General features: G+C 44.5%; 1 pseudogene; it reads right to left on the bottom strand.

Moving 5' to 3' along the window:
- Window positions 1-14: 14 nt before the first annotated feature.
- On the bottom strand, window positions 15-26,940 carry LOC140507331 (transient receptor potential cation channel subfamily M member 4-like; annotated as a pseudogene).
- Between the last annotated feature and the right edge of the window lie 51 nt (window positions 26,941-26,991).

Raw genomic sequence — 26,991 nt, forward strand, 5'->3', positions numbered from 1 at the left:
CATTAGCCCCAGGATCAGGGGCTATACGGTCCAGCAGGTATCTGGCCAGGGGCAGTTGTATAGAGGTGGGCAAGCCGGGATGAGGACAGGAAGTGACTGAGACTGAGACCTCGGGAGATGAGGAGATGCACAAACTCTGGCTTGTCATTCACGAGAATATCCTGGAGGGAAACCTCGAGGTGGGAAGACTGCAAAGTCAGGGACAGTCAGTTAGATGGACATGGGACAGACAGACCTGAGAGAACAGATATACAAGCAGATGGCTGGCAGAAAGACAGACAACAGACAGGGAGGAAAGACATGAGAGCATGGGCAGGGAATGGAAGAACCAGACAGATGTGAGGAAGGATGGAGAGACAGAATGGGAGGCACAAAGAGAGAAATGAATTGATAAGGAACAGACAGAGAAATGAATGAAGGGACACAGCTGGGGGATGAGAGGATTGGGGACTTGGGGATAGGTGGGTGGATTGGACAGATTATAAGATAAAAGAAAGTGGGACAGAGATATGGATGGACAGGAAGGACAGGGTACAGATAGAGAGACCAGAGAATGATAAGGATAGATGGTCCAAGCAAACCAAGAGTGAGATAAAGCAAGCAGGAGGTGGACAGACATAGAGAAGGAACAAATACATCAGAGATATGGAAATGGATAGATAGAGCCAACACAGCAGGATAGAGAGCTATATGTTTGTGTATACACAAAAGTATACATATGCATCTATTAGGCAACATACATGTACATATATATACATGAATGTGCATGTCCACACAGGTAATACGTAAGTGAATACATTTATGAAGCATTTACTGTGTGTCAGGAACCACACAAGTCATCTAAAAATATTATCTCATTTGATCCCCATTTTACAGATGAGGAGACTGAGGCAAGCAGAGGTTAAGTGACTTTCTCAGGTCACACACTGCTAGTTAAGTGCCTGAGTCTAGAGCTGAACTCTTATATCTTCCTAACAGCAGGTCCAGGGCTCTTTCCACTTGCAACAGAGAAATGGGAAGGGAGAAGTGTGCTGTCCCACAATTCCATCTCCCTTCATTTTTTCCTACCTTCTCCTGGCCCTCTTACCTGCCACTGTAGGTCCCTTCAGGATATCTTGCTCTGTACAACGTCCACATGGTTCCAGGCCACGGCCAGACGTAATTTTTCCATGTAAGTAGATGCATCTGAGATGCTGCAGGCTGGCCAGGGGTGAGAAGGGATCAGTCCTGCTATTAGATACCCAGCCTTGATGGGCAGGGAGGAAGGTATCATTACCTTAGAATGGGCCTAAAGAGGTAGACTCCAGAAAACATGGTGGCAGGCATTGGACTTTCTCAGACTCCAAGAAGTAATGAGCTATGACACATCACCAGTGTTTTAAAAAATCAATTCCAACAGGTCCAAGTCCAGCAAGAGAAAATGAGGGACGAAAGCAGGACACAAAGGACATTTTGGGGTGAGATGCTATGGAAGGAAGCTCAGAACTGAGGAAAGGCAGGCCAGGGAGAGAGTCAGGATCTGCAGCAGGAATGGGACTGTCCCATGACCCCTCTGTAAAAAGAGGCTCAGGGCAAGGGAAGGAGGCAGGAAGGAGGGCAGATGGGGAGATCATAGCCTCCCCCCTCTGCCCCCAGCAGAAGTGGGAAAGCTGGAGGAGGAGGAGAAGGGGAGGGGGAGAGGGGGGTGAGGAGTTGGAAGCAGCGGTGCCTCACCCATCACCAGAGCCCTGAGCACCACTGTCTCAAACTCCTGGGGACCATCATCAGAAGAGTTTACAGTCAGTATCCCCCCAACTCATGATCCTCTCTACCTGTGCAGGATGCAGGGGAAGGTGGGATGAGCAAGACCTTTATCCTCAAGGCCCTGGCCAGCTCTGAACCTTGTCCCCTATCCCCAGCCCCTGGGAACCTCCACATATGAAAAGAAGGTGAGTTTTCTGAAGGAGGAGATGGTTTCATTTTCGACTATGAAGCTTTTGGGAAACTGACTGGGTTTTCTTCCTAAAATTTATTGGATCAATTAGGTGCCAGATGAGGACAGGAAATTCAGGGGGCTGAAAACTGAATTGGCTGGGGCTTTTAGCACAGAGAGAGTTGCTTAATGTCATTTAATGTATATTGAGTTGAGATCAGTAATATAGGCTCTCACCCCCTCACACCTGGACCCCTCAGCCCCTCCTTCCTGAGTCCCCCAGCTCCCTAGTACCTCATCCCTGGGCCCCTCAGCTCCTCATAACTGAGTCCCTGTGTACCTCATATCTGAGCTCCCTGGACCCTCATACCTGAGCTCCTTAGCCGCTCACACCTGGGCCCTTCAGTCTTTCTTGCCTGAGCCCCTCAATCCCTTACACTAGGGTCCTTCATACCTAGACCCCCAATACCTCATACCTGAGACTCCCAGTGCCTCATACATGAAACCCCTAGTCCCTCATACCTGAATCCTCCAGCTCCTCGTACCTGATCCCCAAGGGCCTCAAGGTCACCCTTGGGAAAGAAGCGCCGGATCTGTTCACTGACAGCTGCACTTGGGGTCCAAAAGGAGGTAGAGGACTCCCTCACAGCCAGGGCTTCCTCCAATGTTTCAGCAAGACAGTCAGCAGCGCCCCCAGAACCTGCCACTAGCAGGTAGGGCAGCTGTGCTTTGGTGGCATATTCCACACCCTGGGGAAAGTGGGTTTGGGAACTATAGGTTCTTAGAAATTCAGGCCGGGGCCCATCTTTCTTGGAGAGTGAGATACTCTGTCCCCAGCCTCACCCTGTCAAGGGCTTATGAGTCCCCTTTTCCCAACTTCTGCCCCTTAGAGATGCAGGTTCTCCTAGCCCAGCCTTCACCCCCTCAGGACCCCAACTAGCCCACCTCCCAATTATCTGTAACATCATTTCATTTCTATCAATGAGGAGGAGGAGGACAGGGATGTAGATTCTAGTGCCTGAGGAGAGACGAGAGCAGGTGGAGCTCTGACATCCTGGGTGCCCAAACAGCACCCCAGCCAACCTCTGAAGAAGGATAGTACATGGCCACACCCCCTCCTGGGAGCCCCTGAGCACCTGCTGCCTTCCCTGCTCCTCTGGCCAGAGAAGAGAGGCAAGGGTTCACCTCCAAGCCTAGTCGCTTACAGGGAGATGTAGGACTCTAAATTTGGTCTGGAAACCCAGCCTATCTTCCAAAGTGTCCATCAGTTCCATAATCCACCAGGAAGAAAGCAGAGTAATTACAGTCCAGGGAGTATTGGGCTCCATCGTCAGTCAGACAGGTGAATGAACTGCCCAGGGACACAGAGACATAGCATTGAGAGAGCTCACCACCTGCCCCATGTCACCACTCCTCTCTGTTCCTCCCATCCCAAAGGTTAGCTAAAAGTTACTGACTGCTTTGCTCAGTGGTACTCTCCTCCCTCCCCCCAGGTCTTGAGACCTGATCAACTTCAGGGAGAAGGGGGCTCCATGGGCAGTAGGGGATTCCATGGGGTCCCTGGGAAGACCATGGAGAAGCCTGGGTGGGGAGCAGGGTCAGGGGAGCAGCACCTTGCTGAAATCAGTGGGCTGTTCTGTGGTGTGTTGATCCCTGTCCCACACTGTGACCACAGCAGCTCCGAAGGCATCTTCTGTGGCCACAGCAGGGTGAAAGTCCTGGCAGCGACCACACTGGCAATGGTTGCCCCTGCATGGGTCAGAAAAAGGGACTCAGGGCCCCAGAGCTTCAAGGGTCAAGGACACAGAGACCTCAGAAACCAGAGGCAGCCACGAAGGCCATAACAGGTACTGACCACCTTCTAATACCAGGTTCCAGCTCTTCCCTGGTGGGAGAACAACAGGTGGGGTCTCAGGACTCCTGAGTTCAGCCTTACCCGGGATCATTGAGATCTGTCACAAAGGTTGCACAAGTTTTCTTCTTGAAGATTCATGAGATCCACATCTGGGGAACGGGGCAGAGACACAGGCTGAGAACAGGTACCCTCAGATCTACTGGCCTCCAAGCAGTCCTGGAGACTTCCTCAGGGAGTCCTTCTCCCAACCTCCAGCAATCCTCCAGATGTCCAAGCCCTCAGATCCACCCCCTCTTTTCTGGGGACCCAGGTGTTCAGGTGCCAGCCCTTACCCAGCTGCCTTCCAGATCTGTGCCCTCAGACACTCCTCTTCCTCTAGAGGATGGGGGCATTCAGGGCACCTTGCCCCTGCTGGGACCCAAGACTGTCTGGTCACTCAGGGCCCCAGTTACTCAACCCCCAGTCCAGGATTCCTGTAAAAGACAGGAGCAGTACTTGCTCCTTCTCAGCCCCAGCCATGTCTCCTGCTGTCTCTGCAGTAGCCTCAGCTTCACCCTCTGCAGCCCTGTCCAGCCCAGAACTGGCTCCAGCACACTCCAACCCACCCCCATCTGCTCAGGAACCAACCAGCTCTTCCAGTTCTCCCAGAAGGTGGGGGTTTTGGAGGGGGCAAGGAATGCCAAGCACAGGCTGGGATGGATGTGCAGACAGATAGATGAGAGAGACTGAGGGAGATGGTCCCCCTAGCCTGAAAGAGCACAGATGGGATCATTGTGGGTGGAGGGAAGGACTGAGACCCAGAAATGTGGAGAGAGAAACAGTTCCAGAGATGCTGAGACACTGGAGACAGAGATGAGGCTTCTGGGCCTCAGTTTCCCTCCTGGTCCAATGAGGGGTTGGGCTCCAAGATCACTAAGACCCTGAATGGCTCTGGGTGCAAAGTTCAGCCAGAGTCAGCGACTAGAGAAAGAGAGAAAACAGGGGAAGGGAATAGGCAATTCAGAAAGTGCCCATGTGTGCCAGGGACTGTGCCAAGTGCTTTCCACATATTATCTTCTTTGATACAGCCCTGGGGGGTAGGCGCTATCACCATCCCCATTTTACAGCTGAGGAAACTGAGGCAGGTTGTGGTTAAATGACTTGCCCAGGGACACACAGCTGGTTAAGTGTCTCAGGTCTTCCTGACTGCAGGCCCAGTGTTCTCTGTCCTGCACCAGGGGCTGCCTCAGAAAATACAGAAAAAGACAGAGACCCACAGCTCTCCCTCTCTCACTCCCTCCCATGCTGCAATAGGGTCTCTGAGCTCATTTCCTTGAGACTAACAATTCTGTTGTGATCTGCAGCTTCTTAGGGTTAGGAGCTAGGTCTGTAATAAGCACCTAGATGACTCTTAGGGATATGTAAAGCTATTACATTATGTTCATTCTTGAGAGCTCTCCCTAATCAAGGTAGCTGGTGTCACAGAGGATAGAACACTGGGTGTGGAGTCAGGGAGACCTGGGTGCCAGTGTGACTCTTAGACACAGTCTAGCTATGTGACCCTGGACAAGGCATTTACCCTCTGTTTTCTCCACAGTAAAATGGGGCTCACCTACTGTTGTGAGGATGAAATGAGATAATATTTGTAAAGATCTTTGCATATTGCCTGATACTAATGAGTCTTGAATAAATGATTAGTTTCCTTCTGCTTTGCGTTTCTGCACAGGTGATCCTGATGCAGTGTCATCCCCAACTTGCCCTCATGGTAGCTGGTTGGGTCTCCAGGTGACCCTGAGCAAGTTATCTTGGATCACTGTATTTCTAAGAAGAGCTAAATTATTCACAGTTTATCATCACACAATATTGCTGTTACTGCTGTTACAGAAACTCCCGGTTCTGCTCACTTCACTCAGCATCAGTTCAAGTAAGTTTTTCTGAGATCATGCTGCTCATCATTTCTTATGGCACTATGATATTCCATTACAATCCTCTATCACAGCGTGTTCAGCCATTCCCCAATTGATGGACAGCCCCTTAATTTCCAGTTCTTGGCCACCACAAAAAAAGTATATTTTAATGCAAATAGGTCCTTTTCCCTTTGCTTAATCCTATTTTGAAAAAATCTACTTTATATATGGAAATGCTTGTTTTAATTGGCAGTGGTGCAATTCAAAATAAAAATACAAAATAAAATTTAACTGTACACCCCCCCCCCATCTCTATCAGGGTTTTAGTGAAGAAACTTTGAACACCTGTCAGATTCTCACTTAGGTTTATGTCAAACTGATTTTTGATGTCATATGTGCCAGCTCTTTGGTTAGGTTAGAAGAGAAGGTCTTAGTGCTAGTAACAATGTGTCCTCTTACCAAAAGGTTGGACTCAATCGATTGAAGAATAATCTCATTGAAAAAGATTAATAGAATGATTTCCCTTTCCCTCTTTCCTACCTATCCCAACTCTATGTGGATTGGCTTTTGATACAAATAGTTCCAAGGTATCTCTAGCCCAGTATGAATCAAGTTATTTCTTCAGTAGGAGGCTAACCTGAAATATGTCCCTTTAGTCTATGAGCCACTGACCACATCTGGGACTTGGTCAGTGTCAGCTACCCCAAGCTGCCAGTGAACTTGACGAATAATTAGACCTGCCTTGGTAGCAAGGAGGCCTGACAAAACCTCCTGATCCAACACACATGGAATTGTTCTTTTTCTTCCTTCCTATAAGAGACAGAGAAAGACTTGATCTGAGACTAAATGTCTCTGAGGTGAAGATGAAGCAGAACATAATTCCTCTGCTTTCAGAAAAACTTGGGAAGACTTATATAAACTGATACAAAATGAAGCGAGCAGAACCAGAATCCTGTATACAGTGATAGAAACATTGTAACAATAATCAGCTGTGAAAGACTTGGCCACTCTGATCAAGGCAATGACCTAAGACAATTCCAAAAGACCCCTGATGAAAAATGTCATCCACTTCCAGAGAGAGAGCTGATGAACTCTGAGTGCAAATTGAAACATACTTTTCCACATTCTTTATGCTTCTGGCTTATTTGGGGGCTTTTTTTGAAATATGGAAATGCATTTTGCAAAATTTCACATGTATAATTGATATCATACTGCTTGCCTTTTCAGTGGGTTGGGGAGGGGAGGGATAGAGGAAGAAAATTTAGAACTCAAAAAAAATGTTAAAAATCAACTCCTCTTCCTCTAAACAGGTCATAAATCCTGTAACACATTGTCTCTGAGACAACAAGACAATGTTAGACAACAGAAGCACTTACCTTAGTTTCCTTTCGTCCCCCTAGTGTGGAATATAAGCCTATCTGAAATGAATCATAGAAACTGGGAAGGGGGAGATGTTTTGCCAGAGGAAAGAGGGACACCTTGGTATGACATGTTCAGGTGTGCCAATCCCAGGGCATGGCAACTATGGGATAAATGGATCTTTTTCATGTGTGATATCTCCCCCACACAATAGTCAACAGGGAGAAGCTTAGACTGGGACAAAAATTAAGCATTTGGAAAGCCAGAAAAGTCCCAAGGACCAACAATCCAGAACGATGGACGACCATGGACAATCAATTTTAATTCGTGTAAAGAAATATGGAAAAGATTATTGAAACTGGTCTCAGGTATTTACTAGCTGCATGACCCTGGGAAAGTCACTTCACTCTGTTTCCCTCAGTTTCCTTATCTGTAAAATGAGCTGGAAAAGGAAATGGCCAATCACTTTGCCAAGAAAGCCTCAAATGGGGTCACAAAGACACAACTGAAAAACAACTTAACAATGCCAAAACAGACTTGGAAAGCCAGTAAATCCTATTAGTTTCTGACTTTGTAACAGTTTCTATAAGAGCTGAAACACTTTAAATGAATTTTCAAAATATTAAAAAAATTTTTGAAATATGTAATTACATTATAACTGGTATTCAACTGTGACTAGAGAATTGGCTTGGGGATTTTAAAGAGTTTACTAATTTATTGTTATTAAAGGGTATATGAAATTTTTTATAAATGTATGCATCAGAATATGATTTTATCTATTTGAAAAATTTCCATCTATTCAGAGGACCTCAAGATACATGAACCCCATTTCTTTCCCCACCAGAATAATAGGATGGAAATTCTACAGTACTATACTGAGTTTCATTGATCCTAAATTCAGGTGTCCTAACAATTAAAAAAAACTTTCATAGTGATAAATTAAGCAATGCCAACTTAGCAATGCAAAGAACAATGATTGGAAATAAAAACAATACTCAAGAATTGGAATATTTGACTCCAAACATTGCAATAAAAAGACTAAATAGGTTGCCTAGGCAGTGCTTGAATAGCGAATTTTGTGACTTATCTACAACGTCACTGGTTTGTGTGTGTGCGATTGTTCATCTGTATAATTGACATTTGGTTTGGAATCATAGGGATGTGGTATGTCTTTATGACTGAGTGGCCAGAGCTCCCAACTTAGAATAATAAAGGAGAGAAGCTGGGACTTTGTGGAAAGACTTTGTGTGAGTGTGAAGGGCGGGAAAGATTGATTGGCCATGAGGGTCCTCCTGGTTCCATCTTAGCTTAATTTCTACTCTTCATCCCTTTGCCTCACCCTCCCCTTCATCCCTGAATCACACAGAAGAGTAAAGGATCTCTGGGACATCTAGTCTAATCCACAGAGCTCTCCTCCAGAGGTTGCAATCCATATCAAATTCTGGAGCCCTAGTAGGACAGCAGCAGTGGCTGCAGCAGTAGTAACAGTAGTAGCTATGGTAGTGGTAGTAGTGATAGTAGCAGCAGTAGTAACAGTAGTAGTAGCAATGGCAGTAGTAGTTATGGCGGTAGTAGTGATAGTAGTAGTAGAAGTAGCAGGATAGTTCATCCATCTTTTAGAAGGAAGTGTTTAACTTCATCAAAAGTAAAGTGAAAGCAAGGCTTAGAGAGAGGCAGAATTCTTGGGTCAGTAAGGCAGATGAAATTCAGTTTTACGCTGATAGCAACAATCCAAAGCACTTTTTTGATGCCCTTAAAGGTTATTTATGGGCCAAAGACCTTTGGTGTATCTCATCTACGCAGAGCTGATTACTTAGTAATAAGGACATGATCCTGAGAGATGGGCTGAACACTGCCATAGTATTGTCAACAGACCATCAAAAAATGCTGAGGCCATTGACTGTCTAGCTCGGGTTGAAGTCAATCCCTCCCTGGCTGAAATTCCAACTGAAGAGGAGGCTTTAAATGCCATTAGGTTCCTCTCATGTGGCAAAGAGTCTGGTGTTCATTCTATTCCAGCTGAGATTTACAAGGCTGGGGGTCTGTTGCTCATAAAAACGCTGTCTAAAATTTTCTGGGTTATACGGCAAAAGGGTTAGGATTACACCTCCAAGAGTTCAAGGACACCTCCATTGTACATCTCTGTAAAGGCAAAGGAAATAGATTGTCCTGTGACAATCATAGGGGGTCTCTCTCTTGGTTATTGCTGGCAAAATTCTTGCCAGCGTATTCCTTAACAAGCTAATCCTTCATGTGGAAGATGGTGATTTATTCTAGAGCCAGTATGACTTCAGAAAAGATCAAGGAATGGTCAATATAGTGTTTGCTGCCTGACAACTCCAAGACAAATGCCAGGAGCAGAACAGAGGTCTGTACACATTGCTTATAGATCTGATCAAGGCCTTTAATATTGTCAGTCATGAGGGTTTATGGAAAACTATGTCAAAATTTGGTAACTGGAAGGACTAGGCCATTGGACTCCATTTTGGGCTCTCCTGGTTCTACTATCATACATGGAATCTGCACTAATTTTTGTGGTCTTTGCAATGTACATATTAGTCACAATTCTATCCTTGCTGCTATCCTAAGATAATGGAAGGATCCAAAGTTCTTAGTTCAGCACAAAGAAAAGACATGAAGAGTTTGTGGGACAACATTGTTGAGAATAATGAGAATGAGGAGAGAGAAATAAATGATCCAGTCCATCAGTCTCAGCATCTATCCCTGGCCTCTCTCCTGAGCTCAGAGCTTATATTGCCAACTGCCATTTGGACATCTCCAAGTGGATGCCGTCCCACAGACATGTCAAATAAGGTACCAGTCTCTCCCTCACTCAGGCTTGGAACCTCAAGGTTATACTCACGTGCCCACTTGAACTCTTCTGAATCTCCTTCACAAACAGGTTATGAATATTCAAGAGACTGAGGCCTCCAGCAGAGACCCTGGAATCCTGCCCCCAACTCATCCTAACCTAGATCCTCAAAATGACATTTGGTAGCTTCCATGGCTCCATCCCTTCTGTCAGTCAATAAACATGTATTCAACACCTACTATGGGCCAGGCATTGTGCTAAGCACCAGAGACACAAAAAATTAGCAAAAGACAATCCAGGCCCTGAAAGAACTCACAACCTAATGGGGAATACAACACAGAAACAAAGATATTGGTGGGCTCGTGGGTTGTTATCCCTTGTGCTCAAAGATGACCTAAATGACATCCTTGTGTCTGGCTCAAGGTACAGTGTGTCTGATGTCGTTGATCAGATGAGAAAGAACTCCAAAGACTCTGCCACAAGTTGGGCACAAAGGGTCCATGGGAACATTTGGGCTGCATTCTCGAAATTTGCACATCTCGTGTTTCTTTAGGCTACTTCAATTCCATTTCACTCAAAAAGCAGAGTGTCTTCTTTCATGAGGACATGCCATGCTGAATGATCCTGTGCCAGTGTCTAACCATGTCATACAATCAATAGGAGACCTTCACAGTGTCCTTGTATCACTTCTGCTGACCCCCATGGGAGCCTTGCTTTGTGTGAATTCTTTGTAAAATGGTCCTTTAGGCAAGGGTATGATTGGCATTCAAACAACATGACCAGCTCGTTGGAGTTTCACTCTCTGCAGCAGAGTTTGAATGCTTGGCAATTCAGCTTGAGAAGTGACCTTGGTGTCTGATATCTTGTATCTTGCTGGGTGGCATTTAAAATCTTTTTAAGATAATTCAGATGGAGGTTTCACAGGCATACAATGCTGAGGTTAGTATAATGGCTCTGTAAGCCTTCAGTTTGATAGTTAGTTTAAGATTTCTTCTCTCCCACACTCCTTCAGAGCTTCCCAAACACTGAGATAGTTTTGGCAATATGTATATCAATCTTATTATCAGTATGTATATCCCTGGAAAGTCCACTACCAAGGTAAGTGAACTTATCCATAGCATTCAAAGTTTTCCATCTGCTGTAACTGATGGTTCCATGTATGGATGGTGTGGTAGTGGCTGATGGAGCACCTCTATTTTCTTGATGTCCAAATTTAGCACAAGCAGTAGAGAATTGATCCATACTTTGTTCCATCTCAGCCTCAGAGGCTGCATTGAGTGCATAGTCATCTGTGAACAAAAAATCATGCACCAACCCTCCCTCCACTTTAGTCTTGGCTTGGAGCCTTCGCAAATTAGATGATTTCCCATCAGTGAGGTAGCTGACCTTAATGACAACAAGCAAAGAAGCTACAAAAAAGAACAATAGGAAATAACTAGAAGAGAGAAGAAACGAGAATTAGGAGGCACATCTGTGGGGTCAGTGGCCAGTAATTTAATAAGAGGAGATCTCCTAAGGAATGGCCAGATGTCAGTGAGTCTGCCCAGGGTGCTGAGCTCCAGGCTGCAGGCAGGCATGGGACAGAGCCTTGAAACATAGGACAGAGAAGATCGTCATTTCTACGTGGTGGCCATAGAGCTGACCAAATGGTCTAGGGACTAGAGAGCCCTATACTGGACAGTTCAAAGTTCTTGTTAGGGGTGGGGCAAGAAAAATGGAGAAATTGCACTGATTTTTTCCTCATTGCCTAGAGTTGTTTGGGGGGCATGTCTGCACCCATCAGGAGCTGAACCAAAGTTACTTAACAACCAGCTTGAGATTGTTTCAAAAATGACAGAAGTTGGGTTCATTGCCAATCTGTCAGTCAGTCAACAGACATTTATTAAGCACCTGCTGTGTGCTGGGTACTGGGAATGGGGGGCAGGGGACAGTGATGCCATGTTGTGCTGGGTGTGGAAGCACACTGTCCCATTTCTGAGGATGCGGTAGCTGTTCCTGCCTAACTGGATTCCTTGCACCAATCAGAGCCCCCACTAATCAAATTGTGCCATAAATCATCTCTATCTAATAAAATGACCCACCAATCCCACCTCAGTTTGCCCTGCTAATCAGCAGCTGCATCTTTGTGCATCTGATTGCCCAGGTCAGCTGTCCAGCCTCCAAGCTCCAAGCAGTGAAGCCACATCAGCCTGGGAAGAGGTAGGGCTCTCCATCCAGTAATTACTGGGATTGCATCTCCAGAAAGGCTTGCCTGCTCAGAAGGGACTGCTTCTGTGCATGGTTCTGGCTGATTCTCTCTGGCCTTTCCTTATTCCTTCCTCCTTATTAGACTGCAAGTTCCTTGAGGTTAGGGATTGTCTTGTGTCTCTTTTTGGATCAGTGCTGAGCACAAAGTAGGTGCTTAATAAACATTTATTGGCTGATAGGCTAACTGACGGTGAGGAATGTTAGCACAACCAAGAGGGGATTTTGTTGTTATTCCATTTTGGAGTCCAGTTTCCCAGGCTCATGCTAAATTGTAAACATCTGAAGGATCAATCACCTTTGAACCCCAGTAATTTACAGCTGTAACACATCAGGTGCTGAGTCAAGTAGGCTTTGGTGCCTTCTGGCTCTGAGCTTATTAGTCTAAAGTGTATACATCTTCTGAGATGAGATATTGCCTTGGGGCTTACTGATGGGGAAGAGTGTCCTGAGGACTTTTTGATTTCCTAGACCAGACTCTGGGTAGTCATTGTTAAGGATGTCCTTTCCTCTCACTCTGCTTTGTGAAGCCAGATGTTGGTGCTCTCTCAGTCTGGTGATTTACATAACTACTTCTATTACTCTGTTTAGACAATTGGAACTCTGTCTATTGGATATGCTGGTCTTTCTTGGGTCACTTTTTCATCTTTAGACCTTCTATTATTTTGTTGTGCCCCCAGGACAGACCAGAATGACTCCTTCCCATGTAAGGCTGGGGGAAGGTGAGTTGCCCCTGAGTTGGAGTGCTTCAGGCCAGAGACAGATGCTGGGGGCAGGAGCCCCTGGTGTCTGCTGTACCTGGATCCAGGCAGGAGCAGGGAGAGTTTGCAATGGAGCAGTCCCTTCCTTTGTAAGGTGAGACATGGAGCAGGAACAGATAGTTGCCTGTCTGTGGACCCAGGAAGGAGCTGGGAGTGGTCAGCCCCTGTACCTGCAAAGGACTAAAAACTTAGCAGCAGGGCAGGAGCAATGAGCAGCAGTGAGCTTGCCTTTCTGCCATGTTCCCTTGGGATAAATTGGGACCCAAGAGGTGGTGTTGTCTATCGTGGGATGGGGGAAGTGCTGTTGCTCCCAGGAACTCATCATGTTGGCTTTGTCCCCCAGTCACTCCTCAGGACTTGGAAGTGGGGGCTGGAGCAGGGTTAGGACTTGAACTCTTTGGCTCATTACAGCATGGGTGCACCTGAGAAGGTCAGGTGGGAACCTGCAACAGCAGTGTGGAGAGGACACAACCCCAAGAGTACTTTATTTGGATACTCTGTTTAGATTGAGGGGATTGTAGCCTACTGTGACCTATGGGTGGAGTGTTTTGTGTTCTCTGCTACCCGAGGAATATGTTGTGTTAAGGCAAGACTCTGATTGATATAAACAAGCATTTTGGAATAGTACCTGAGTGAGGAGGAGCAGGGTGCTCATTCCCTGAAAATTGTGGCCCCCAAAGAACGTATAAGGTGAGGGTGTGCTACATTAACTTATATACTTTTGTGTCTGCTTTAGGCCATGTGGCCACCTTTGTAATAAGGTGTTACATTGTTATGAATTATGTTTTATTTCTTGGCTCAAGGTTTGCTTTTGAAAAAACAGGGTGCTAATTATGCTGTGTGAATCAATACTATATATATGCACACACATACATACATGTACACATACATACATATATGCATACAGACATAGATATGTACATACCCACATATAATTACAGCAGTAGCCCTCAAGTGTGCTGTGTTGATTGACGTTATAAGGAATCACCTGCATCTGGTTTGTTCCTTTCAAGGGATTCATACGTACAACCTGGAGAAAGAATTTGATTCCCCTCTACTGACAAGGTCACTTTTCTCTTAACAGATTCATAAAAACTCCTCAGAAAGTACTTGGGGCACCAGGGATAGTGCTCTTGGAGGCACCTTCCTTTTCTAATAGCATGGGAACTGGCTATAAGACCATGGTGAATGTATGTCTACTCATAGTACAGGTTTTTTTACTGGCCCATAGTATGGTCATCCTGACTCACCAGATGAAGGGGAAAGCAAGTTCTCATTTTGCCTCCCTGCCAAGGCCTCAAAGGGGACAAAGATTGGACTTCCTCCCACAAAGAGAGTATTGATTGGAGGAAAAGCCTTGGGATCAAGCTAGATCCTAGGATGGTATGCACGTAGAAGGCTCATGACCTCATACTACAGGTGCCCCTGATACGTGAAGAAGGACTCACAATTGTACTGAGCTTGGCACCATACTTGCTGAGTGCTTGTTCCCATGCTTTTTAGCATGATGTTTTCAGTCATGTTGTGAAGTGCTTTGAAGGAGGATGAACATGGCATCAAGATCAACTACCACATTGATGATGTTCTTCAGTCTGAAAAGGCTAACTCAAGTCCAAAGTGGAAGGAGTGTTGGTGCATGATTTTCTGTTTGCAGATGATTGTGCACTCCATGCAGCCTCTGAAGCTGAGATGTAACAAAATATGGGTCAATTCTCTGCTGTCTGTGCTAATTTTGGCCTAATAACGAACGCCAAGAAACACAGGTGCTCCGTCAGCCACCATCACACCATCCATCCATGGAACCATCAGTTACAACAAATGGAGAGGTTTTAAATGCTGTGGATAAGTTCACTTACCTTGGTAGTGTACTTTCCAGGGATGTACATGGATGACGAGGTTGACACACACGTTGTCAGAGCTATTTCAGTGTTTGGGAGATTCCAAAAGAAAGCATGGGAGAGAGGAGGTTTGACCACCAAACTGCAGGTCTACAGAGCCATTGTGTTGACCTCATTGTTGTATACCTGTGAAACATGGACAGTCTAAGTGCCATGCCAGGAAACTGAATCGCTTCCACTTGAACTGTTTTAGGAAGATTCTGAAGATCACCTGACAGGATAAGATAACCAGACACTGAGGTCCTTACATGAAGTAAAGTGCCAAGCATTTAAACTCTGCTTCAGAGAGTGCAGTTCTGATGACCTGGCCACATTGTTCAAATGCAAAACATACACTTGCCAAAAAGACTGTTTTATGGAGACCTCACACAGGTTAAGGATTCACATGGTGGTCAGAAGAAGTGATACAGGATCACTCTCAAGGCCACTCTTAAGAACTTTGGGATCGATTGTTTGACATGGGAGACACTGGCACAGAACTGCTCAGCGTAGTGTGCCCACATCAGAGAAGGTGCTATGCTCTGTGAGCAAAGCAGAATTGAAACAGCTCAAAGGAAACACAGGACACACAAATTTAGGGTAGCCACCCTAAAATGTTCACACAGATTATTTGTGCCTGGCCTGTAGTAGAGCATTCTGAGCTCGTATTGGTCTAATCAGTCACAGTGGGACACATTGAAACTTGACTCTAGCATAGTGATATCATTTTGGTCCTCTTGGAGAATGAATGCAATAACCCCCTTTTTTTTCTTCTCTTGAATCTTGTATTTGAAGGTTCATTTTTCTATTTAGCTCTGACTTATCAAGAATGCATTAAATTATTATATGTCATTGAATATCCATTTTTCCTCCTCATTGATTACACTTAGTTTTGCTGGGTAGGTGATTCTTGGTTTTAATCCTAGCTCCTTTGACCTCTGGAATATCATATTCCAAGCTCTCCCATCCCTTAATAGAGAAGCTACTAAATCTTGTGTTATCTTGATTGTGGTTCCACAATACTTGAATTGTTTCTTTCTGGCTGCTTGCAATATTTCCTCCTTGACTTGGAAACCCTGGAATTTGACTATAATATTCCTGGGAGTTTTCTTTTGGGGATCTCTTTGAGGAGGAGATTGGTGGATTCTTTCAACTTCTATTTTGCCCTCTGGTTCTAGAATATCAGGGCAGTTGCAGTTGATAATTTCTTGAAAAATGATGCCTAGGCTCTTTTTACGATCATGGCTTTCAGGCAGTTCAATAATTTTTAAATTATCTTTTCTGGATCTATTGTCCAGGTCAGTTGTTTTTCCAGTAAGATATTTCACATTGTCTTCTGTTTTTTCATTCTTTTGGTTTTGCTTCATAATTTCTTGATTTCTCATAGAGTCATTACATTCCATTTGATCCATTCTGACTTTTAAGGAATTATTTTCTTCAGTGAGCTTTTGGACCTCCTTTTCCCTTTGGCTGATTCTTCTTTTTAAAGGCCTTCTTCTCCTCATTGGCTTTTTGGTTCTCTCTTGCCATTTGGTCCAGTCTATTTTTAAGGTGTTATTTTCTTCAGTATTTTGGGGGGGTCTTCTTTAGCAAGCTGTTGAGTCATTTTTCATTATTTTCTTGTATCATTCTCATTTCTCTTCACAATTTTTCCTCCATTTCTCTTACTTGATTTTTAAAATCCTTTTTGAGCTCTTCCATGGCCTAAGGACAATTCATATTTTTCTTGGAGGCTTTGGATGAAGGAGCTTTTACTTTGTTGTGTTCTTTTGAGTGTATATTTTGATCTTCCTTGTCACCAAAGTGAGATTCTATAGTCTGCTTTTTCCCCCAGTTTGCTCATTTCCCCAGCCAGTTACTTGACTTTTTAATTTTTTGTTAAAATTGGACTCTTCTTCCAATGTGAAGGGTATACTGTCCCAAGTTTCAGAGGGTTTGTTTCAGACATACTTCTAGAGATCTGTAAGTTTTCAGTTTTTCCAAGATGGTATGATCTAAGGAGAAGTGTTCATTCTTCTCTTGGCCTGTGCTCTGGTCCCTGTGTGACACACTCTTTTCTTCCCTGAAACTGTGAGGAAGGTTGCCTTTCCACCACTGCCACAAGCTCTGTTATGTTAATGCTCCTCTTTGCCCCAGGACTGCCACCCAAGACTTAATCCAGAGCCAAGTATGGGCAAAGCAACAGAAAACTGCCTCAGTTCCAGCAAAGAGACCCCTGTAATATTCTGATCAGTTACTCATTCCCTTACAGTTTGTGGACTGAAAGCCCTGGAAATAGCTGCAGCCACTGCCACCCAGGTGCTGGGACTGGGGCTGGGGCTGGGATTGGTCTATGTTCCTCTCTCACCCAAGTCCAAACAGACCTTTCCCACTGACCTTCTAAGTTGTCTTTGGTGTTTGTGGATTGAGAAGGCTGGAAACTGCCTCAACTGCCAGTGATTCAGTCAACTAAGGCTGACTCTGGGTTTGCTGGGGGCTGGTCTGTGCCAGTATGACCCATGCTGAACTGTTCCCTCTCTCATTCTGGTACAACAGACCTTTGCTATTGACCATTCAAGTTGTCTTGGGTTGGAAATTTGTTTCACTCTGTCTTTTTGTGGGTTCTGCTGCTTTAGAATTTGTTTAGTCAGTTTTACAGGTGTTTGGAGGGGTGTGGGGGAGAGTTCAAGTGAGTCTTTGCTTTTATGCTGCCATCTTGGCTCAGCCTGCCCCCCTGCTCATCATTTCTTATAGCACAGTAATATTCCATCACATTCGTATTCCACAGCTTGTTCAGTCGTTCCTCAATTGATGGGCAACCCCACAATTTCCAGTTCTTTGCCACCACGGAAAGAGCTGCTATAAACATCTTTGTACAAGTGGGTCCTTTTCTCTATTTAAAATCTCTTTGGAATACAGCTCTAGTCGTGGTATTGCTAGATCAAAGGGTATGTACAACTTTACGGCCCTTTGGGTGTGGTTCCAAATTGCTCTCCTTAATCATTAAACTAGTCACGAACATACTTTTATAGTTTAATACTTTAATATAGTTTAATGGTTAATATAGTTCTATAGTTTATAGCTATTTAACATTTCAACACAATTAGTTTCCTTTCAGTGCTCTGCACTTGATTTTTTGCATTTGAAGCCCTGATTGTGAGAAGGAAGGAATCTCTGGCTTCACCCCTAACTGCCCAAGGAAGTTAGAACAAAAGACACTTAGCCTGCTAAAACTTCTCAGGGCCTCCACTGACCCCTCCCCTCAGGCTTCCTCTCTGAGACCAGTACACTAATCTGGTAGTAAGGCTGTAACTCTTTCATCAGTGTCCACAATAATCAGATATTTCCATCTGCTACATGGACATCCACATGAGGAGGAACTGGTGGTGGTGACCTGGCATTCTCAGGGGTCTTCCCATGTGGGATAAAGCCAGTTTTCCTACATGGAGGGCATGTCCTGATCATAAGGGCAAAGAGAAAGGTAGCTGGACCTTTCAGGCCAGTGTGGGCACATAGCCTAGCCAGCTCACTTTGCAACATAACATTTTGTCTCTCTCCTATTTGTGCTTATTGATGGTGGTTAGGGCAACAGAAGCCATGGATAGCCAGCATTTATACAGAGCTCTGAGGACCTCAAAGTGCTTTATATATGCTAGCCAGCCCACAAACCCTAATTAAGCTGACTCTGTGCCAGCCACTGGGCTAAATACTGGGATACAGAAAACCCTGTGAAGTCAGTGCCAGCATTACCTACCATTTTACAGATAAGGAAACTGAGGCTGAGAAAGGCTAAAGGACTTGCCCAGGGTTACAAAGCTCATGTAAGTGTCTGAGGTTTGAACTCGGTTCCAGACTCCAGGATCATGTGCTCTAGCTCCTGGGCCACTAGGTACTAATTCACTATGTAACTGGAAAGTTCTACACATTGGTACCGTTCAGGTATTTCGTTCATGTTTGACTCTGTTTGATCCCAAATGGCAAAGATACAGGAATGGTTTGCATTTCCTTCTGAGGAAACTAAGACAAACAGGATTAGGAAACAACAAAACAGTACTGGAGAACAAATAGCCCTGACCTTGGAGTAAGCAAGAGCCAATGTCAAAGCTTAATCCTTCTGGGATCTTGTGTGAATACACTTAATTGGTCTCAACTTCAGTTTTCTCATCTGTAAAATGGGGATAATAATAGTACTTACCTCCCAGGGATGTTGTGAGGATCTGTACATGTGTCAAATGCTTTGGAAATCTTAAATACTATATAAGAGTGAGCTACTATTATTTGCATTTTCATGCTGGGCAGCCATAATTAAGTGCCGCTCCAAAGGCATAGAAAGAAACGCGGCGGATGATGGAGGAATGACCTTGACCCCATTGCTAGCAAAGGCTGGTTATCCTCCCTTCCCAAAGGCACGCCTAAGAAGTGTTTGGAGGTTGCACCTTGAGGAGAGGCCTCTCTTGGGGGAGGGAGGACAGGGCTGTTCTCCATGGGACATGCCAAGGAAGCCAACTTCAGGCTACTCTGCTGGAGTTTCTCCTCTGAGGCTTGATGGCCCTTGGGGGTGAGGAGGGGGAATCCTCCCTGCATACCTCCAGAGCAGGGGAGGGCAGAGGGACTGCTGTAAACCAAATCCCCTGGAAACCCAGTACCCTCTAGGTGACTCGAGAGACTGTGTGAAAGCAGGGCTGAGGTTTAACTTGTGTGTCAGCCTAGCCCAAGTACCCTCCGGAGGGGGAAGGCAACTGGTATTGGCCATCAGCGATTCTGGGGCGGAAAAGAAAGCCGAGATCAAATCCTGGACCAGAAAAGAACCCACTTCTAGGGGAATGCAAGGTGTTAAAGCTCCTGGATTTGAGTTAGCTGAGAGGCAGGGAAACCACAGATGCTATAGCCTTTCCTTATGTCTTGGACACCCCATAAACAACCTTGCCATGTCTTACCAGGTGGCAGAGGAGAAAAAAAGGGTAGGTCGTTGAACTAATCCTTCCTTGTTTGCTGTGGCAAACATCATACTTTGTTTTTAAAGGGCAGAAAAATAAACCTGACTTAATGAATCCCCAGTTGGATCTAGAGAGTACTGAGGGACTGGAGACCAGGGTTTTGTGGAATGTGGCTCAAACCTAACTGATTCTGCCTTTGAAATGAAACCCACCTTGACAGCTTGCTGAGACCGACCACAGACATTCCGGGGCTTAGGTCGGAATTGACTCTGGCAGCTGTGAAAGTGATGAAAATGGAGCCTTTTACTCTAACCACAACCCTAAATGTCTCCAACACTTAACCCTCCACCTCCAACTCTTAGAGGACAGGTTTGCCCATGTCACCCCCTCCCTCAATAAACTCCCTATCACCCCCAGCATCAAATATAAAATCCTGTTTGGCATTTAAAACCTTGCAATAGGCTTGCACCTGTACAATATTCCTCCACCTTTGACCCCACCAAATAATCTCCCATCAATGACATAGCATGCAGCCTCACTCTTCCATCTCCTGACACAGGGCATTTTCATTGGCTGTCCCCCTAGCCCAAGTCTGGAACTCCCTGCCTCCTCCACTCTGCCTCTGACTTTCCTGGCTTCCTTCTTTTCCCAACTAACATCTCTCCTTGCATGAGAAAACCTTTCCTAATTCTCCTTAATGCTAGCCTCTTCCCTCTAGTGATTATTTCCAATTTATCCTGTTTATATATCGTTTGTACCTAGTTGTTTTCCCATGTTCCCTCTGCTGGACTTTGAGGTCCTTCAGAGCATGGACTGTTTACCTTCCTTTTTATGCCCAGTGATTGGCACGGTGCCTAGCACACAGGAAAGTCCCAATATGTGCTTATTGACTCACTGACATTTCCCAAATGGTCTATGACTATTCCAAGTCTGAGTTCACTCGTGGTCTCATATCTCACCTTTCACAGGCTCGGAAGGGGCTTCAGAACCAGGTGGGGATTGATGTGGTCAGCAGTGACTGCTGCACAGGAGGAAGGGAGGTCAGGGAAGCCCTGGCTATGGAGAAAGGAATGACTACCTCTTGTGTCCATCAGACGGAAAACTTTGGACTCATATTTGGAGCTAGTCAGGTTAATGACTTCCGTGAGAGCAATGAGGAAGTGATCATGCCTCAGGGTGCCCTTAGTGGAGAGGTCTCAGGGAAGGTCTGCCATCTGGTACAATGTGGGCACTCTGGGAAACACCCCTGGGAAGTACAATGGGAAGCTCTCCTCCCGAGGGATAGGTTCGATGTCCATGCTCGTGGGCCATTCTTCTTGGCTTCACTTGGCATTCCTTCTGGATCCGGTGGATTAGGGCTCTGGATTTAGAAAGTCATCCATTCCTACTGAGTGGCATCCTTTTTCTTACTTGGAAAGAAAGATAATGACCTGCCCCAGTCACAAATTCCTACAGGCATTTGGTCTGTCATACAATACAGGCATCCAGCAGCTGATCTTAAGTTTTGGGGAGAGCCACAGGACAAAAGAAGCTGTAACTGCTTCCTTGGGACTCTTGACTGGGATGGGTCATTGGTGCCGGATTGTCTTTAATTTTTAAGTCATACTTTATTTTTTCCCCAATTGCATATAAAGTCATTTTTTAACATACATGTTTAAAAATTCTGAGTTACAAATTTTTCCCTCCCTCCCTCTTCCTCAGACAGTAAGCAATTTGAAATTGATTGTACATGTTTCATCATGAAAAAATATATTACCATAGCAGTCATACTGTGAAAGAAGACCCAGACCCAAAGGAACAAAGAGAAAAAACAAAGAAAGTAAAAATATAGCATGTTTCCATCTGCATTCAGACTCCATTAGTTTCTTCTTTGGAGGTGTTAAGCACTTTTCATCACAAGTCCTTTGGAATTATCTTGGACCATTGTATTGCTGACAGTTGATCATCATACAATATGCTGTTACTGTATTCTGTCTTCTCCTGGTTCTGCTGACTTCACTTTGCATCAGTTCATGTAAGGGTTTCCTTTCCAGGTTTTTTGGAAATCATCCTGCTTGCCATTTCTTACAGCACAATGACATTCCATTACGATCATATACCACACCTTGTTCAGCCATTTCCTAATGGATGGGCATCCCCTTGATTTCCAGTTCTTCACCACCATAAAAAGAGCTGCCATAAATATTTTTGTATAAATAGGTTTCTTCTCTCTTATCGCTGGATCAAAGGACAGTTTTATAGCCCTTCGGGCATAATTCCAAATTGCTCTCTAGAATGGTTGGATGAGTTCACAACTCCACCAACAGTGCATTAGTGACCCAGTTTTCCCATATCCCCTCCAATGCCAGATTGTCTTCAGAAAATTTGCCTTAAGGGTATTAATTGGAGAAGAAATATGTTAAATACACAGAATTTAAAGTAGACACCATTTGCATTGTTTCATTGTATCCCTAAGGCACATTATTTTCTTGTTCAGTAGTGTTCAACTCTTAGCAACCCCACTTGGGGTTTTCTTAGTAAAGATACTGCATTGGTTTGCCATTTCCTCCTCCAGCTCATTTTACAGATGAGGAAACAGGCATATACAATTAAGTAACTTGCCCTGGGTCACACAGCTTGTAAATATTTGAGGCCAGATTTGAACTCAGGAAGATGAGTCTCTGTGACTTGGGGCCCCACACTCTATCCACTTTATCACCTAACTGCACTTTTCTAAAATTAGGAGATTCTTTAACCAAGAATTGAAGGTTACCTGTGGCTCAAGGGTGCAAACTGTGACCAGCACCCTAAAGAGAGGCCATGCTCCCTGTATTATCCCATGTAATTAATTCATTTCCAAACAGTAGATTCCTGTGACTCCTAGCATAATCTGCCATTGAGGAATAGGGCTGAAGGTTCTGGGTCTTTTTTTTTCCTGCCAGGCACAGAAGTGTCTCTCTCTTTTGACCCTGCATTCCACCCTCCCTTTTTAAGAAACTTGTAGCCTTTCTGGCAGACTCTAAAGGGACTTTCTTGTCAGGCACTCCCTCTGTAATAACCGGGAGAGTCTTTTGAGTAAAAGTGAAGTACTTGCTGATGAAGACATAAAGGACATCTTGACCAAATGGAGAAGCATTTCTCTAGGTGGGAGGTATTCTTGTCACCCTGGGTTCACACACTCCTCATAGTTAAACATCAGTCAATCCTTAGCCCATTGTTCCTGTGAATACAGAACAGATTCATAGGCTCCCCCCAAGCCATGAACAACCAGAGATACCAAAACTAGTCAGAAAATACAGATTGGGAATCCCTGGACCTAGTGCATCAAGGATGTGCTGGTAAGTGTTTAATGACTAGCTGATGTGGGTGGTATGAATTATGCATTTGACATACTTTTAAATTTAATGTGAATTATTAACATAACTTTCTTAAGTCTAGAAATCAACAAAACAATAAATCAGGTTCTAATTTGTAGTGGATGCCATTTTTTGAGGTGTAAATGCTCAGCTAGCTGGTCCAGTGGAGAGAGTGCCTGAAGCTGGTAAGACCTGAGTTCAAATTTAGCCTCTGATACTGATACTCTGATACTCTGTTACTAGCTGTGTGACCTGGGCAAGTCACTTCATCCTGTTTGCCTCAGATATGGAAGCAAAAAGGGTTAAGTGACTCTCCCAGGATCACGCAGCTAGTAAGTATCTGAGACCAGATTTGAACTTAGGAATTTGAGCCTCTGATACCAGGCCCTAGCACTCTCTCTACTGTGCCACCTAGCTGCCTTTTCTTAAATAATATAATGCAATATTAATTTTCTTTTTTTCATATGAACTTATTTATTTATTTTTAGATTCCGACATTCATTTCCACAAAATTTTGAGTTCCAATTTTTCTCCCCATCTCTCCCCTACCCCCTCTCATAATGCCTTGCATTCTGATTATCCCTTCCCTCAATGTACTTTCCCTTCTATCACACCCCTCCCTTCCCTTGTCCCCATCTTATCTCTTTTCTTGTGGGGCAAGATAAATTTCTATACCCCATTACCTGTGTTTTTTATTTCCTTGTTATATGCAATAATATTTCTCAACATTCATTTCTAATACTTTGAATTCCAACTTCTCTTCCTCCCTCCCTCCCCATCCCCACTGAGAAGGCAGGCAATTCAATATCAGCTATATATGTATTGTTTTGCAAAATACTTCCATAATAATCATGTTGTGCAATACTAGCTATATTGTCCTCTGTCCTACCCTGTACCTCACCCTTTTTTTTCTCTCATTTGACCTTGTCCCTTCCCAAAAGTGTTTACTTCTAGTTACTCCCTTCTCCCATTGGCCCTCCCTTCTATCATCCCCTTTACCCCACTTGTCCCCTCCTCCCCTACTTTCCTGTAGTGTAAGATAGATTTTCATACCAAATTGAGTGACCATGTTATTTCCTTCTTAAGCCATATGTGAAGAGAGTAAGTTTCACTTTTCCCCTCTCACCTCCTCCCTTTTCTCCTCCACTGAACAGGAATTTTCTTATCTCTTTTATGAGTTACAGCCTGCCTTATTCCATTTCTTCTTTTCTCCTCCCAGTATTTTACTCCCTCACCCCTTAATTTTTATTTTATTAATTTTTTTATTTGTTATTATGGATATCATCTTTTCTGATTCAACTCAACCTGTACTCTCTGTCTATGTGTGTGTGTGTGTGTGTGTGTGTGTGTGTGTGTATAATCCCTCTATCTACCCAAATACTGAAAAAAGTCTTAAGAGTTACAAATATTATCTTTTCATGTAGCAATGTAAACAGTTCAGCTTTAGAAAGTCCTTTATGATTTTTCTTTCCTGTTTACCTTTTCATGCTTCTCTTGATTCTTGTGTTTGAAAGTCAAATTTTCTATTCAGTTCTGGTCTTTTCATCATGAATGCTTGAAAGTCCTCTATATCATTGAATGACCATTTATTCCCTTGAAGTATTATACTCAGTTTTGTTGGGTAGGTGATTCTTGATTTGAATCCCAGTTCCTTTGACTTCTGGAATATCCTGTTTCAAGCCCTTCAATCCCTTAATGTAGAAGCTGCCAGATCCTGTGCTATCCTGATTGTATTTCCACAATATTCAAATTGTTTCTTTCTAGCTGCTTGCAGTATTTTCTCCTTGATCTGGGAACTCTGAAATTTGACCAGAACATTTCTAGGAGTTTCTCTTTTCGGGTCTCTTTCAGGAGGTGATTGGTGAATTCTTTCAATATTTACTTTACCCTCTAGTTCTAGAATATCAGGGCAGTTTTCCTTGATAATTTCAAGGTAGATAATGTCTAGGCTCTTTTTGGTCATGGCTTTCAGGAAGTCCCATAATTTTTAAATTGTCTCTCCTGGATCTATTTTCCAGATCAGTTGTTTTTCCTATGAGATGTTTCACATTATCTTCTATTTTTTCAAACTTTTGGTTTTGTTTTCTAACTGCTTGGTTTATCTCATAGTCATTAGCTTCCCTGAACTCAATTTTCTCTTTGCTTTTGAACCTTGTTTTCCATTTGGCTAATTCTGCTTTTTAAAGCCTCCTTCTCCTCATTGGCTTTTTGGACCTCTTTTTCCAGTTGAGTTAGCCTCTTTTTAAAGGTGTTTTTTTTTGGTTCTCCTTTAGCAGGCTGTTGATGTGCTTTTCAAGCTCTTCTATGGCCTGAGCCCATTTCATATTCATTATGGAGGTACTGGAGGCAGAAGTCTTGACTTCCTCTGACAGTATGCCTTGTTCTTCCTCATCCATAAGGATGGAAGGAGATACCTGTTCACCAAGAAAGTAATCCTCTATGGTCTTATTTTTTTCCCCCTTTTTGGATGTTTTCCCAGTCAGTTATTTGACTTCTGAATCCTTTGTCAGGAGGAGAGTCCTAGTGCTTCTCGTCTTCCCAGTACAAGGCTGAGATTCAAATCATCTGCTCAATTCTCCCAGGGCCTTTGGGTGGGGGCAGGTCTGCCACTGAGGGCTGAGATTCAGATCAGCTGCTGAATTTCCTGGGGCTTTGAGTGGGGACAGAGCCACTCCTTAGGGACAAGGTTCAGATCAGCTGCTCAATTCCTCCAGAGGCTTTAAGCTGAGCTGCCTGGACAATGGACCCAGGCTGCTTCCTTGGCCACCATAGCTGCCAGTTTCCTAGCTGCTGCCACTGCCTGGGGCTAGTGCTGGGGGAACCCCATTCCTCTCTGGACCATTTGGGAAAGCCCTCCCACACTGACCTTTGGAGCTTTCTTTGTGGCTTGTGCGTTGAGGGATCTGGGATCCTCCCTCCTGGGAATTCTGCCCAGGAAGTCTGTTCAGATCCTGATCCTCCCAGTGCCACATGGCCAGGGCTGGGCTCTGCTCTGCTCAGCATTCCATGAGATATACCTTTCCTGTCAGCCTTCCAGGTTACCTTTGACTGGAAACCTCTTTCACTCCATTGTTCTGTGGCTTCTGTTGCTCTAGAATTCGTTGAGAGTCATTTTTTACATATATTTTGTGGGCTGTGGGAGAAGTGCTAGAGTATATGCATCCTTCTATTCTGCCATCTTGGCTCCACCCCCAATATTAATTTTCTTAAAAGCTTAGATGTCATTTACAGACTGGCCTATAAATTAAAGGAGCATAATGGTTACTTAGGGCAGATAGGTAGTGCCATAGATAGAATCCCGAGCCTGGAATCAGGAAGACGGGAGTTCATATCCAGCCTCAGACAGTTACTACCTGTGTGACCCTGGACAAGTCACTTAGCCTGGTTTACCTCATCTGTAAAATGAGCTGGAGAAGATGTGGCAAACCACTCCAGCATCTTTGCCAATAAAACCTCAAATGGGATTTATGACATGACTGAATCAACTGAATAGCAATTTTTATGGGAGAATTTATGGGAGCACAGGAGCCACTGGAAACTGTCTCATAAATTCTGGCCCATACCCACCATCACACCCTGATGTCTGGGGCACCCAACAATGGAGGGGAAGATGGCCTGAGGGGCATCATCTCCGGCAAAGCCAGCTTTGCACATGCCAGAGCCATTGTCAACAATGAGAGCAGCAATGTTATCATCCATGGCAAACTTGGAAGTGGCAAGTTTAAACCCTTAAGAGAGAGAGGAGGTGGTGCCGCACCTGGAGGCAGGGGAGGGCGAGTGCACGCTGGGCGGGAGAGCTCATAGCTGAACTGTCTCATAAATTCACCAAGGCCATATGCTAGGACTAGGTGCTAAATAAGAGGAAGCCAGCTAGGCCTTACTCTAAGGGCTCTCTTCAGACCTGCTAACTGTCCATGCTCTGCAAACCTCAGAGAAGCTCTGTACATGTGCAGCAAGACCAGCTGGTTGGTGTTGTCCTTCATGCTTGAAGAGGACCCAATGACATCACCACATAGGGGTCAATGTACAGTGCA

This window comes from Notamacropus eugenii, chromosome 5 (assembly GCF_028372415.1).
Source record: "Notamacropus eugenii isolate mMacEug1 chromosome 5, mMacEug1.pri_v2, whole genome shotgun sequence".
NCBI classification, from domain to species: domain Eukaryota; kingdom Metazoa; phylum Chordata; class Mammalia; order Diprotodontia; family Macropodidae; genus Notamacropus; species Notamacropus eugenii.